We start from the raw sequence: 12,959 nt of genomic DNA, 5'->3' as shown, positions 1-12,959 counted from the left end.
AGTGAAAATTCTTTTTGACTAGACTTAGGGGTTTCATTTACCAAGGGAGTTGGTTCCCTAATTGAGTGAAATTATTTAATTTAAATGTATTTTCCTATGTTTTTAAAAGAATTATATATAAGTGATGAGAGTAAGGAATATTGTAATGAGATCTACTATTTAGGGGAGATCGTGAGAATATTTGACAGAGTTAGACATGTTTGAAGGTTAGTTAGATCTCTTGAGAGATGTGGGGATCTAGAGGATCTAGAAATAGGGATCTATTGAGTGATTAGTGGATCAAACCAAATTATGGTTTCAGAATCCTTTTGTATAATTATGTAACCAAAAGCATGTAATAGAGAGGTAGAAGTGTGGAGAGGAGAGTCGAAATTAGAAAAGTAAGGCCAAGTGGTCCAAAAGGGTCGAGAGGCGCTAATCCATCATAAATCAGGGCAAAATGGCATAAAGGCCTTTATAACTTATCTATATATAATATGAAGAGGACATTTTGTTCGAGTATTTAGATTTGTGTGTGTTAAGCCTTAGTTATTATTATCGAATGTGGGTGTATTGTAGACTTGTAGCAGATAAGCTTAGGAGTGATATCGTTCCAAGAACACACATTACAATCATTACAAAGGAGGCAGAACCCCTATGAAATGGGGACAAATTATTCCCATGACAATTGAGATAATTGAAGTTGTTGATCATTGATCCACAGAGTGATCAATGATCTAAAATCAATAAAGAAATAAGAAGGTGCAAGTCTATGATAGAGATGTGAGAGAGATGGTAAACCTATGGTAGAGTTGGTTTCCTTTGAGTTAGAAAATATTAGAGTGGCGCAACAGAAGCAGTGGAATCTAAATCCATAAGACAAAGAGATAATAGAGTCGAGACTTAATTGGAGCTTCCAGATAAAAAGGGTTGAACACGGAGTATAAGTGAGAAGAAGCATAAGACTTAGTTTATTAGGCTTTAACAAAAGTATGTTAATTGACAAAGGCTGGGAGACAAAACTTAAGTTTTGTTAGAAGAATTATCACTTTATGTGTAACACCCTCCTCCCACACCCACCCAAGTAACCATGCCAACCGAGTTAAACATGAGACAATAGGCTACTATGATCAGATTCGACCTCCTACGTGACCTTAAGCTAGTGGAATCAACAAAAACATCACACACAGTCATCCAACATCAGCTTCAGAATCCTCAGGAGACATGTCATCCACTTAGGCAGCCTTTCCCTGGTTCCCACTAATGTTCTGGATCTCTTTTGTCATAGTCTCTCTCATGCTATTGGCAAGGAAGCGACCAACAACCCAAAGTCACTCTCACAGGCTTGCCTGCCAGTGACCAGAGACCAAAATTACCAGTTCTGTGCCAGCGACCCCAAGATTTAAGCCACTTTTTCAGGCCCAGATCCCAGACCACTACCCATAATGGAGTGAAAGCTCAAAATCAGTAAAAGTACAGGGAAGTAATGCGCTGAACAAAACCATAACCATACCCCTACTAGCCATGATAGGCATTTCGTCAAACATATCATCAACATGTAACCTACAGGTGTAAACAACAGAATTAAGTGTAGGTGTCTCATACTTATCTAAGAATCGTTATGAACCATTGTTCCCTCATGTCATTTGTTGCATTATCATCTATTAGGTCATAGACACATTATCCATTCATATACAAGTAAAAACATGTTGGAAGCCATACATAGTTGTTGTCATAAAATATACCTATAACTAGCATAATAGGAACATAATTACCATAAACATATCAGCCATCAAGATCCACATATACATCAATACATTTACACATGAAAATCAAGGGAATGAATTTCTAATTAATGAATGCAATAAACCAATCGGAAATGGGACTACCACGTTCCACCCGACCATAGATTGGCTTAGCCAAGTCTCTCTTCATCCAATCACCCCCGTGCCATATTCCAAGCATGAATGTGGGACTCAAACCAAAAGAACCAACCAGGGCATACTGAGGCTAAACCACCTCACCCTCATAAATAGAAACCAGTCTTTACCGTAATCCATCCTCGATCACTAGGCCAACATAATGAACACATCATAACAGGAATTATCGTGATCTCCACCTGATCACTAGGCCAAACAAGCATGAATGCCACCTAGTTTCTCCACCTACACCATGAGGAATTTTCCTGTCTCCTAGTCTCTCAGTCTTTACCATAATCCAAACTCAAATCACTAGGCCCTAAACTGAGACCCACTCTCCAGGCTTTACCACATATCCCAAACATGGGATTACTAGGCCCAATGGAGAGCAAACCACCTCTTGGTTTTACCATATATCCTGCCATTCACCAGCAAGGATTCCTAAGCCCACCAAAGAAACACAATCTTGGCTTTATCGCAACCCACAATCTAGCTCAGGGGTCAATAGGCCAGTGGCTTTACCGTGATCCATAGTCTAGTTCAGGGACCACTAGGCCATGTGCTCTATTATTTAGAGATCCACCCCACTCAGCTTCAAATCCATCTGGCAATCCATATCAACCAAAAGATGAGAACCCCATCACACCATGGCTATCCGGAAATGGCAAGGTTAGGTTGAAAACACTGTTACACCTGCAAGGAAAATATAGAAAGGAAAATACACATGCAAGTTGATACCTACAATGAAGCCTATTGTAGCTGCTTGATCGTGTCTTTCCCTACTTAATCTTTACTTCCTCTTGCCTTCTTTGCATTTCTTGCTCCAATGCCAAAATTGTTCCAAGAAACTCTAAGTGTCCAAGACTATGAGAGAGAGAGAGAGAGAGAGAGAAAATAATGAGAGGGCTCCGAAGCTAAATTGACAAAAGGTTACCAACTGATCCTCATAAGCATTTTTATGAACGAGGCCTCTATTTTCTTCATTTTCCATTATTTTCCTTCATTTTCCTCCTCACATGCAACCATTGACCTTTCACCTTCATTTTCTCCTAATTTCCATTATTTTCATAAATAATTGTGCCAAAAATGCCATTTTGCCTTTCTAAAGCCTTAGCCATTGCCTTTGCCAAATGCCTTAGCCATAAACAATCAAGTGAACAACCCCTAGGATGTCTTGCCCAACATTCAGCTTGGAATAAGTGTCCCATCAACCATGGTCTTATATATTTTTACATGGAAATTTTACTAGGGTTGTTACAAAACCCTCCTCCTTGGGGGAACACTGCCCTCGGTGTTCAATGACACCTCTAACCACAAAACTGTTGTAAACAAAACATACTGCCCATGGAGCTTTATAAGACATCTCGTTGTAGTATTTACAACGAATGACCTAGTCAAAAGCAAAACATCATGACAACATGACCAAATAACAACCATACTGCATATTGGAGCTTTATAACACAACTCATTATGGTATGTGCAATAACCACATATACACATATGCACATTTGCTAAACCAACAAATAAAGGATATGATGCTTGCATCCGCAATAAGGGAATCTAGAGACTCACGCCTCCACCCTCAAGGTAATACCAGGATTCACCTCCTTCCCAGGAAGTTCATAATCCACTGCCACAATCAAAGCTGCATCCAATGTCCAGTGTTACAATCTTGCGCCACTTGTCCTCTTCAGCGAGCAGTTACCGTCTCATTGTTCCAGGGCACACTCCCATTGTGCATCTGATTCCATATGGCAATGCTCATGACCAAATATATATATATATATTCCAGCCTTCCCTTCTCTACTACACAGTCCCTCGAACAATCTGGTCACCCGTTCCGTGCAGTCACTCACCTTCCAAGTTTCCCAACATCCCCTATCCTGGGCAATTCATCCCTTGGCAAGGCTTCCTCCCATCAAAAGAACAAACAACCAAGGCATATACATGCCTCAAAACCATCATACTGGTTATAGTAGGCTCATGGCAATCAATGGACACTATTGGGTACCAATGTCCCACAATGGCCCTGCTCCTGAAGTCATTTACTGGCATATTGCTACATGTTCCAATTTCTTTCATTATTGCTGCTAATTCTTGTAGTTGATTTCAACCATCAAACTAAGCATTTCCATGCTTCCTGTACAAGCACATGACTTACATTAGATTCAAAATAAATTGAAATAACATCAAATCATACCTCATTGGTAACTCGTTAATAAGGTACACTTGTGATCTTGTTTACTTCCTGTCACAACAAGTCAAACTAGCATCTTTGACCAAATCATCATGTATAAATATATCACATCAGGTTAGCTCCAAACACAACCATCATAGATCAAAATCACAAATCAAAATCAGAGATCACATGTAATCATCATAAACCATAATTAGAAACCACATGCATAATAAAGTAAAATATTGATACTCATCCTTTAATCAATCTTTAACTTCTACCTTTGTCTTTATTTCGTACGCACTCTGGATCGATTGCCACACTCGACAATACCCAATGCCTTCTCCTCAATCATGTGCACGTACACATAGTGTGCATCACACACATACAATCAGACACTGCATACAACACCATGCAATACATGCACCTACACCTGACATACCACACATACACCTACACCCGATGTACAACACAACACAACACAGATATGTATATGTTATGAAACCAGCTCACAAAAAGATAGAAAAGATAGATCAACGCCTTAGAAATAAGCCTCTTCGAGAGGGCAACCTCCTTTTACATTACACAAATGAATAATTCTTAGATGATTCAAATGACAAGACCTCCTTTCTATATATAGGAGTATAAGGGGTCATAATATAATCAGAGCCGACATAACAATAATAATGTAAGGGCACAATAATAACAATAGTGGGCTTCTAAGGGCACAATAGTAACAATATGGGGACTACATGGGTACAACAATATAATAAGGGGGTTGTACTAACAACAATAAGGGGTTACACTAGTAGTATAGGGGCCTAACATGCCCCTCTCCTTCAAAAATTGTTGTCCTCAACGCTTGAGTAGTTCTTGATGCTTCTGTATAAAATTCTTGTCCTCCCATGTGGAATCTTCAGCGGGTAAGTTCTTCCACTTGATGAGATAATCTGAAATTGATCGATTTCGTAGCTGTTAGGTTCTTGTTTCTGTGACTGCTCCAGGTTCCAATATGATTTTTCCTTCCTCTTCAAGTTCTAGCAATATTGTTTGAGTTGGGATCTTCTACAACTTTTGAATGAGTGGCCATACTTCTTCGTCCTTCTTCCATTCATCCCTTGCTTCGTTTATCCAATCTGGTTGGATAATAGAAATAGCACAAAACAATGCTTCCACATCCTCATCCTTTCTTGAGAGTGCATCTGCAACAAAATTTTGCTTCCCTTTTCTATAGATGATGTCATAGTCATAACCCAACATATTTGTGACCCATTTTTTCTATTCTTCTAAAGATAATAGTTGTTTTAAAAATTATTTAAGACTATCATGATCCATTTTTACCTTGAAGTGTCTTCCCATTCGGTAAGGTTGTCATTTCTTAAGTGTAGGTAGTATTGCCAACATTTCCTTCTCATAAATAGCTTGCTTGAGATGTAGCAGTAAAAATACCCAATCACCTACATCAAAACATTTTTCACTATGATGTTGATCTACCTATTGTTTCATTCGATTTTGCACCAAAGTGGTGTTATCCTTTAAAAGTTGGAGAACTTGTTGTTGATGATCTATGTGATCTTTCACTACTTGAACCTTTTTCTCCTTGATATGTCCTTCTATCTTGAGAGTTTGAGGAGTGGTAATTTCTTCCAATGCTTTACAAGATATGGTCAGATTCATTTCTTGATGCTCGATGTGATCTTTCACTTCTTGAACATTTCTTTTCTTGATATATCCTTCTATCTGGATAGCTTGAGGAGTGGTAATTCCGGCCAATGTATTACAAGATATGGTTGGATTCATTTCTTCTTTCTTGATGTGATCTTTCACTTCTTGAACCTTTTTCTTCTTGATATGTCCTTCTATCTTGAGAGTTTGAGGAGTGGTAATTCTTGCCAATGCTTTACAAGATATAGTCAGATTCATATCTTCTTCCTCTGGGGTTGGGTCCTTGCGTATATCCTCTTCTTTTAGTGTTTCTTGATCCTTTTCTTCCTCCTCTTCATACTCTATGTAAAATAATTTCTTCTCAGCACACTTATGACCTTTAGTGCATTTGCTTTCACAATTATAACAAAGCCCTTTTTCTCTTTTTTCTTCTAATTGTTGTGGTGTAACCCTTGTAGATTGTGGAAGGCTAGGAGAAACAATGCTTCCATCTTTATTGTTGTGAGGGGTAGAATTCCTTGTTGCCATAATTTTGCTTTCCACTTTGTCACCTTTTTCTCTTTTTTCTTCGAATTGTTGTGGTGTTTCTCTAAAGAAGGCATTGCTCTTTGTATTCTCGTAATGTGCTATAATTTCCTCTGTGAAAATTGACCACGTAACAAGTTGTTTACGAGAACAAATCCCTTTATACGTTAAAAATTGATCTTGTTCTAAATATGAAGATGCAATAAATACCTTTTGTAATAGTGGTACACCATGTAGATCAAAATATTTCTCCATCTGAAGTATCCAATTTACCGGATCCTTGCCATCAAACTTCCTCATCTCGTTTTTTCTTGATTTTAGGACCTCGATCTTGAAACGACTATTACTCTATACTTTTGGATCTTTAAGTTCTGAAATTATGACCTTCAGTAGCCCTTTATGTCCTCTTTCCAATGCCACCAGTCTGATCGAATTTAGATTCTCCAAGAAAGAGTTATGCACAATCTCCCAAGATGACCTAATTATATACCTTTTCAGAAGAGCAAACTTTTATGAAGTGCCACGTGTCACTGTTTTGACCTTAGGATCTAAAAAATATACACAGGAAACTACAGTCTGTCCTCTTCCTGTAACTTCTTACGAAATTTGAATCTGATGCTCAGAACAAAAGTTATGACTATTTTCCCCAGGTACCCTGTTTGGAATGTAATTCAGGAGTCTGCAAAAAGGCCAACTTCTTCAGATCATATATCCGCAAATATAGCGTGAAAATATCTAAAATTTGGACCCGAGGTTTAGAACGATTTCAACCCAAATGGATTTTTTTTTTAGCGTCTGAAACATCACAGCAAAAAATTTATAACGAAAATTCCATGATGACCTGTTTGGAGCAGCAAAACCCTAGAATCCACAGCTCTGATACCAAATGTCATGAAACCAGCGCACAAAAAGATTGAAAAGATAGATCAACGCCTTAGAAATAAGCCTCTTCGAGGGGGCAACCTCCTTTTACATTACACAAATGAACAATTCTTAGATGATTCAAATGACAAGACCTCCTTTCTATATATAGGAGTCTAAGGGGTCATAATATAATCAGAGCTGACATAGCAATAATAATGTAAGGGCACAAGAATAACAATAGTGGGCTTCTATGGGGCACAATAGTAACAATATGGGGACTACATGGGTACAACAATATAATAAGGGGGTTGTACTAATAACAATAAGGGGTTACACTAGTAGTATAGGGGCCTAACAGTATATAGAGTGCAACACAATGAATGCATATGTCACGATACCGTGACTACCCAATGCACATACATAGTATTTCATGCCCGCAACACAGCACGTGCGACATGCACTCAATCCCACATGTACATCAATACCACATGTACAAAGCACCACCTGCACAATGTGTGCACACCATCACATGTACACGACACCACCTACACAATGTGTACACAATGCCTCATGTACACTGCACCACTGTACAATGTGTACACAATACCACATGTACACAGTACCATGCGCACGTCAGGTACGCGACACCACATGTACACGATGCTACATGCACGACATGTACACAACACCATCTGCACACAGTGCCACTTGTACAACATGCACACAACATCATATGTACATAGCACCACATGTACAACGTGCACATAATACCACCTGTACATAACACTCCATATCCAACATGTACATAGCATCATCTATACACAACACTGCATATCCAACACACGCACAACACCATATGCACACAATGCTATATGTACCATCTTGTACATAAGCATTGCATAAACAACACATACACACACTATATATACACAATACTGCATGTGCACTCATCAGAGATGCAACATGTACAACATACACAACCTATGCACAATAGTACCACACATGCAAAACCACATTGTCTTACCAAGAAACCTTGCTTCCAGTGTCTTATCCTTACTTGTCCCACATGCCACAGACCACATTGCTTTCATTTTGTTGATGTATCCCTCAACGTTACCTGTCATAACATAAACATAGGCATAATACAAACATATAAATTCATATTCACATGATATTGACCTCATATATTTGTCATGACTATTCTTCCACTTGATTCCTCGCAATACCAATAACCTCTTCATGTCATTCACCCGCGTAAGCAATCATTCCTCCACAAGAACGATCCTTGAAAACCCTATCAGACACTGACATGGATACATATATACATACATATATATACACATTAGCATAAAACAATCATGGTTCTGTCAGACAATGACATACATACACACACACACATATATATATACATATAAGTGTTAGCGTTAATAATCATGATCCATGACAACCCTGTCAAACATGACATACATACATGCCTACATGTATACATATATAAACATCAACATAATCATGCTCATAACATAATTACCAGATATCAAGGTCAAGGTTTAAGAGAACTTCCTTTATTCATGCAACACATGGGCAACATTAAGAATAGTCATTTCCAACATAGACAAGGCATCTGACGCCTCAGATCCATTTACTTTACCTTTTTGGTTACCTTTCTCATGAATTTGCTGCCGCCGTCGATTTACCACAATGAACCCAGCCAGTCCAACCGATTGTCATAGTCTTACCTTTCATTGCACTTACTCATGCACCGAGCTTCATTCGTGTCTTACATTACCTGTCAGGTACCACACAACTTTCCTCGATCTCCATCAATTTTCCTCTTTCCCAAAGAATTCCCAAGATCAAAACAAAAGGCAATACCAAGAAACAACCAAGAAGCAAAACCATGAAAACCAATGACAACATGACATCGCAATAAATTGGCATATCTATGCACCAGACACACGCAAAATTGCAAATCAAGCGCAACAATCACAAAATACCAAAAGCAAAAGACTAACCACAGACACCATGACTCAATCCCTGTGGTTCCCAAGGGAAGCTCAACTAAGGCCTTCTTCAAAATTTCATGGCAATTTCTTTTCCATGCAATCCCCTACATCGTACCACCATAAACACATAAATGTCAATGCATAAATAAATGTAACAATACACCATATACCTTATCTTGTTGTGTCAAGCACGTTGCCTTGTAACTGAACACATCCATGCCATCTCTCAAGGGACTCCAATCCCCTTGAAAAATCCACTTGTAACTAGAGACTAGCTAATATACTTGTCAAATACATGTCCATGAATATAGCACATATCCACATAATTTCAGACAAATCAAGGTTAAGAAGACTTCTTGTGTGCAAAGCACTCATTCGTTTGGAATTAGGGTTTCCAAACATAGCCCAAGGAATTCTTGCCCAATTCCTTTCTTTTACCTTTTTACCTTGTTGCAATCGAGGCTTAGTTATATAAACACATCAACTATTACCTTGTCACGCTAATACCAAGCATGTTTCCTACAACTGCTCACACATGTCAACCACATGTTCCAAATATTGAGACAATAATATCTATCAATTTGAAATAAACCTTTACCAAGACTAACAATCATGTCATAATCCATAGTCAACTCATAGTCATTATACATAATGCTACAACTGTCACCTACTACACTCAAGTACATATCAACTATCTCAACACATATGTATAGTACAACCATCTTAAAGCAAGATCATTTGAACACATACTCATATTATTCAATTCATCAAACATTCAACCAACTTGCAACCATACCATATAAATAAATCAACTAGACAACATAATCAAACAATCAAGTACCAAATATAAGACATAAGCAAACTCATGCCTTGATGTATCTCAAGGGAGGCTATCTTGTCTGCACAATCAATCTAGTTAGCACAATATAACTTCTCAACACATCAGCTTAAACATAAATAAGATCATGCTATCCATAACAATCACTAACTAACATGTTCACATCCTAACTCATAAACATTGGTCGTTCATACATATCAATCACATATGCAAAGTCAATCCAGATTAGTACAACACCATATCACAAATATGTCGACTCATACCTGAATATTGTAACCATAACCATCTGCATAGGCCAATCCAACTCAGTGTGATACATATAACATTAAGATATAAATGTTATAACCCTAATCATCAAGCTAACTATCATTTAACAATAACAAGTTAACCTATAAGAGACTTCATCAATAACATATAATATAATCATTAGGTTATCTAATATAAAACAACAATAGCAATGCATACAACCACATGTTACCATCATTTATGACTATCTGACACATGTGCATATGACTACACTAATCAACTAGCATTTATCATGTATGTAACCATAACATCAAAAGACATGTACATAAACCTAATGTATATAAAAATTCTTAACCTACATACTTGCATGCCAAACATAAAATACCTGTATGATGATATGCTCTTACCCCAAAGTTCAATGCTGCAATCTCATTATGATGATCTGCATCTCCTGCTCTATCTCAACCAACATACTAGCATCATAACAACCAATAGCACCATGATGACCTAACTTGCATACCATGAATTCACAATGAATGTTTGACCTACTATTCGCGCATACTATAACCAAGACCATACATGCATAACAACTACATATGGACATATAACACATGAGTACAAAACCATATACACATCCTTCTAGCTAGAGTGCAGTCATCAATGCATGACCATATCAACTTCACAAACCATGACCTCATGCATGACAACAACTATTACTCCATTGTACACATTGCCACATGCAACCATTAACATGCATAAGCAATGCATGATGAACTACACATACGCATGAACACATGTAGTCGAGCATAATCGATCAATACTTGTAACTAAACCTACAATACTAATACATTTAATCAAACATACAAGAATGCAACCGAACATACAAGGATGTAGTCAAGCAGCATATAACAACATGTAAGTGACATATAACAATATGTAACCAGTTATATACTCATTACGATGCATTCCACAAACTCAACATCAAATTCTCCATGACAACCTTACTTCAACCATAATCCGTCATAAGGAAAATGTAACAAGCACATAGAATACAAGTGTAAGAGACACACATGCAACTGACATGCATGCATGACCAACGCACACTTCCCATCCATTCCGAGGGGTGAACCATGATCTGATACCACTTTGTAACACCCTCCTCCCACACCCACCCAAGTAACCATGCCAACCGGGTAAACCTGAGACGAGAGGTTACTATGATCATATTCAACCTCCTATGTGACCTTAAGGAAGTGGAATTGACAAAAACATCACACACAGTCATTCAACATCAGCTTTAGAATCCTCAGGAGACATGTCACCCACTCAGACAACTTGTCCCTGGGTCCCACTGATGTTCTGGATCTCTTTTGCCATAGTTTCTCTCATGCTATGGGCAAGGGACTGACCAACAACCCAAAGTTTCTCTCACAAGCTTGCCTGCCAATGACTAGAGACCAAAATTTCCAGTTTTGTGCCAGTGACCTCGGGATTTAAGCCACTTTTCAGGCCCAGAGCCCAGAATGGAGTGAAAGCTCAAAATCAGTAAAAGTACAGGGAAGTAATGATGCAAAAGCAATGGACTGAACAAAACCATAACCATACCCCTACTAGCCATGATAGACATTTGGTCAAAAATATTATCAACATGTAACCTACAGGTGAAACAACAAAATTAAGTGTAGGGATCTCATACTTATCTGAGAATCACTATGAACCATTGTTACCTCATGCCATTGGCTGCATTATCATATATTAGATCATATACACATTATCCATTCATATACAAGTAAAAACATGTTAAGATCCATACATAGTTGTTGTCATAAAATATACATATAACTAGCATAATAGGAACAAAATTACCATAAACATATCAGCCATCAAGATCCACATATACATCAATAAATTTACACATGAAAATCAAGGGAATGAATTTCTCATTAATGAATGCAATAAACCAACCAGAGATGGGACTACCACGTTCCACTTGACAATATATTGGCTGAGCCAAGTCTCTCATCAGTCAATCACCCCCATGCCATATTCCGAGCATGAATGTGGGACTCAAACCAAAAGAACCAACAGGCATATCGAGGTTAAACCACCTCACCCTCATTAATAGAAACCAGGCTTTACCGTAATCCATCCTGGATCACTAGGCCAACACAATGAACACATCATAACAAGCTTTATCGTGATCTCCACCCAATCACTAGGCCAAACAAGCATGGATGCCACCAAATTTCTCCACCTACATCGTGAGGAATTTTCTTGTCTCCTAGTCTCTCAGGTTTTACCGCAATCCAAACCCGGATCACTAGGCCCTAAATCGAGACCCACTCTCCAAGCTTTACTACATATCCCAAACCCAAGATTACTAGGCCCTAAATCGAGACCCACTCTCCAGGCTTTACCACATATCCCAAACCTGGGATTACTAGGCCCAATGGAGAGCAAACCACTTGTTAGCTTTACTGTATATCCTGCTATTCACCGGCAAAAATTCCTAGGCCCACTGAGGCAACACAATCTTGGATTTACCGCAATCCACAGTCTAGCTTAGGGGTCACTAGGCCAATGGCTTTACCATGATCCACAACTTGATTCAGGGACCACTAGCCCATGTGCTCTATCATTCGGAGATCCATCCCACTCAGCTTTGAATCCATCCAGCAATCTAGCTCAACCAAAACATGAGAACCCCATCACACCATGGCTATCTGGAAATGGAAAGGCTAGGC

This window comes from Pinus tabuliformis, chromosome 7 (genome assembly GCF_031772625.1).
Source record: "Pinus tabuliformis cultivar Carrire ecotype Pingquan chromosome 7, CPIR1, whole genome shotgun sequence".
In the NCBI taxonomy this organism is placed as follows: Eukaryota; Viridiplantae; Streptophyta; class Pinopsida; order Pinales; family Pinaceae; genus Pinus; species Pinus tabuliformis.
The sequence above is the reverse complement of the archived record's forward strand: the minus strand, read 5'-3'. Positions refer to the sequence as shown.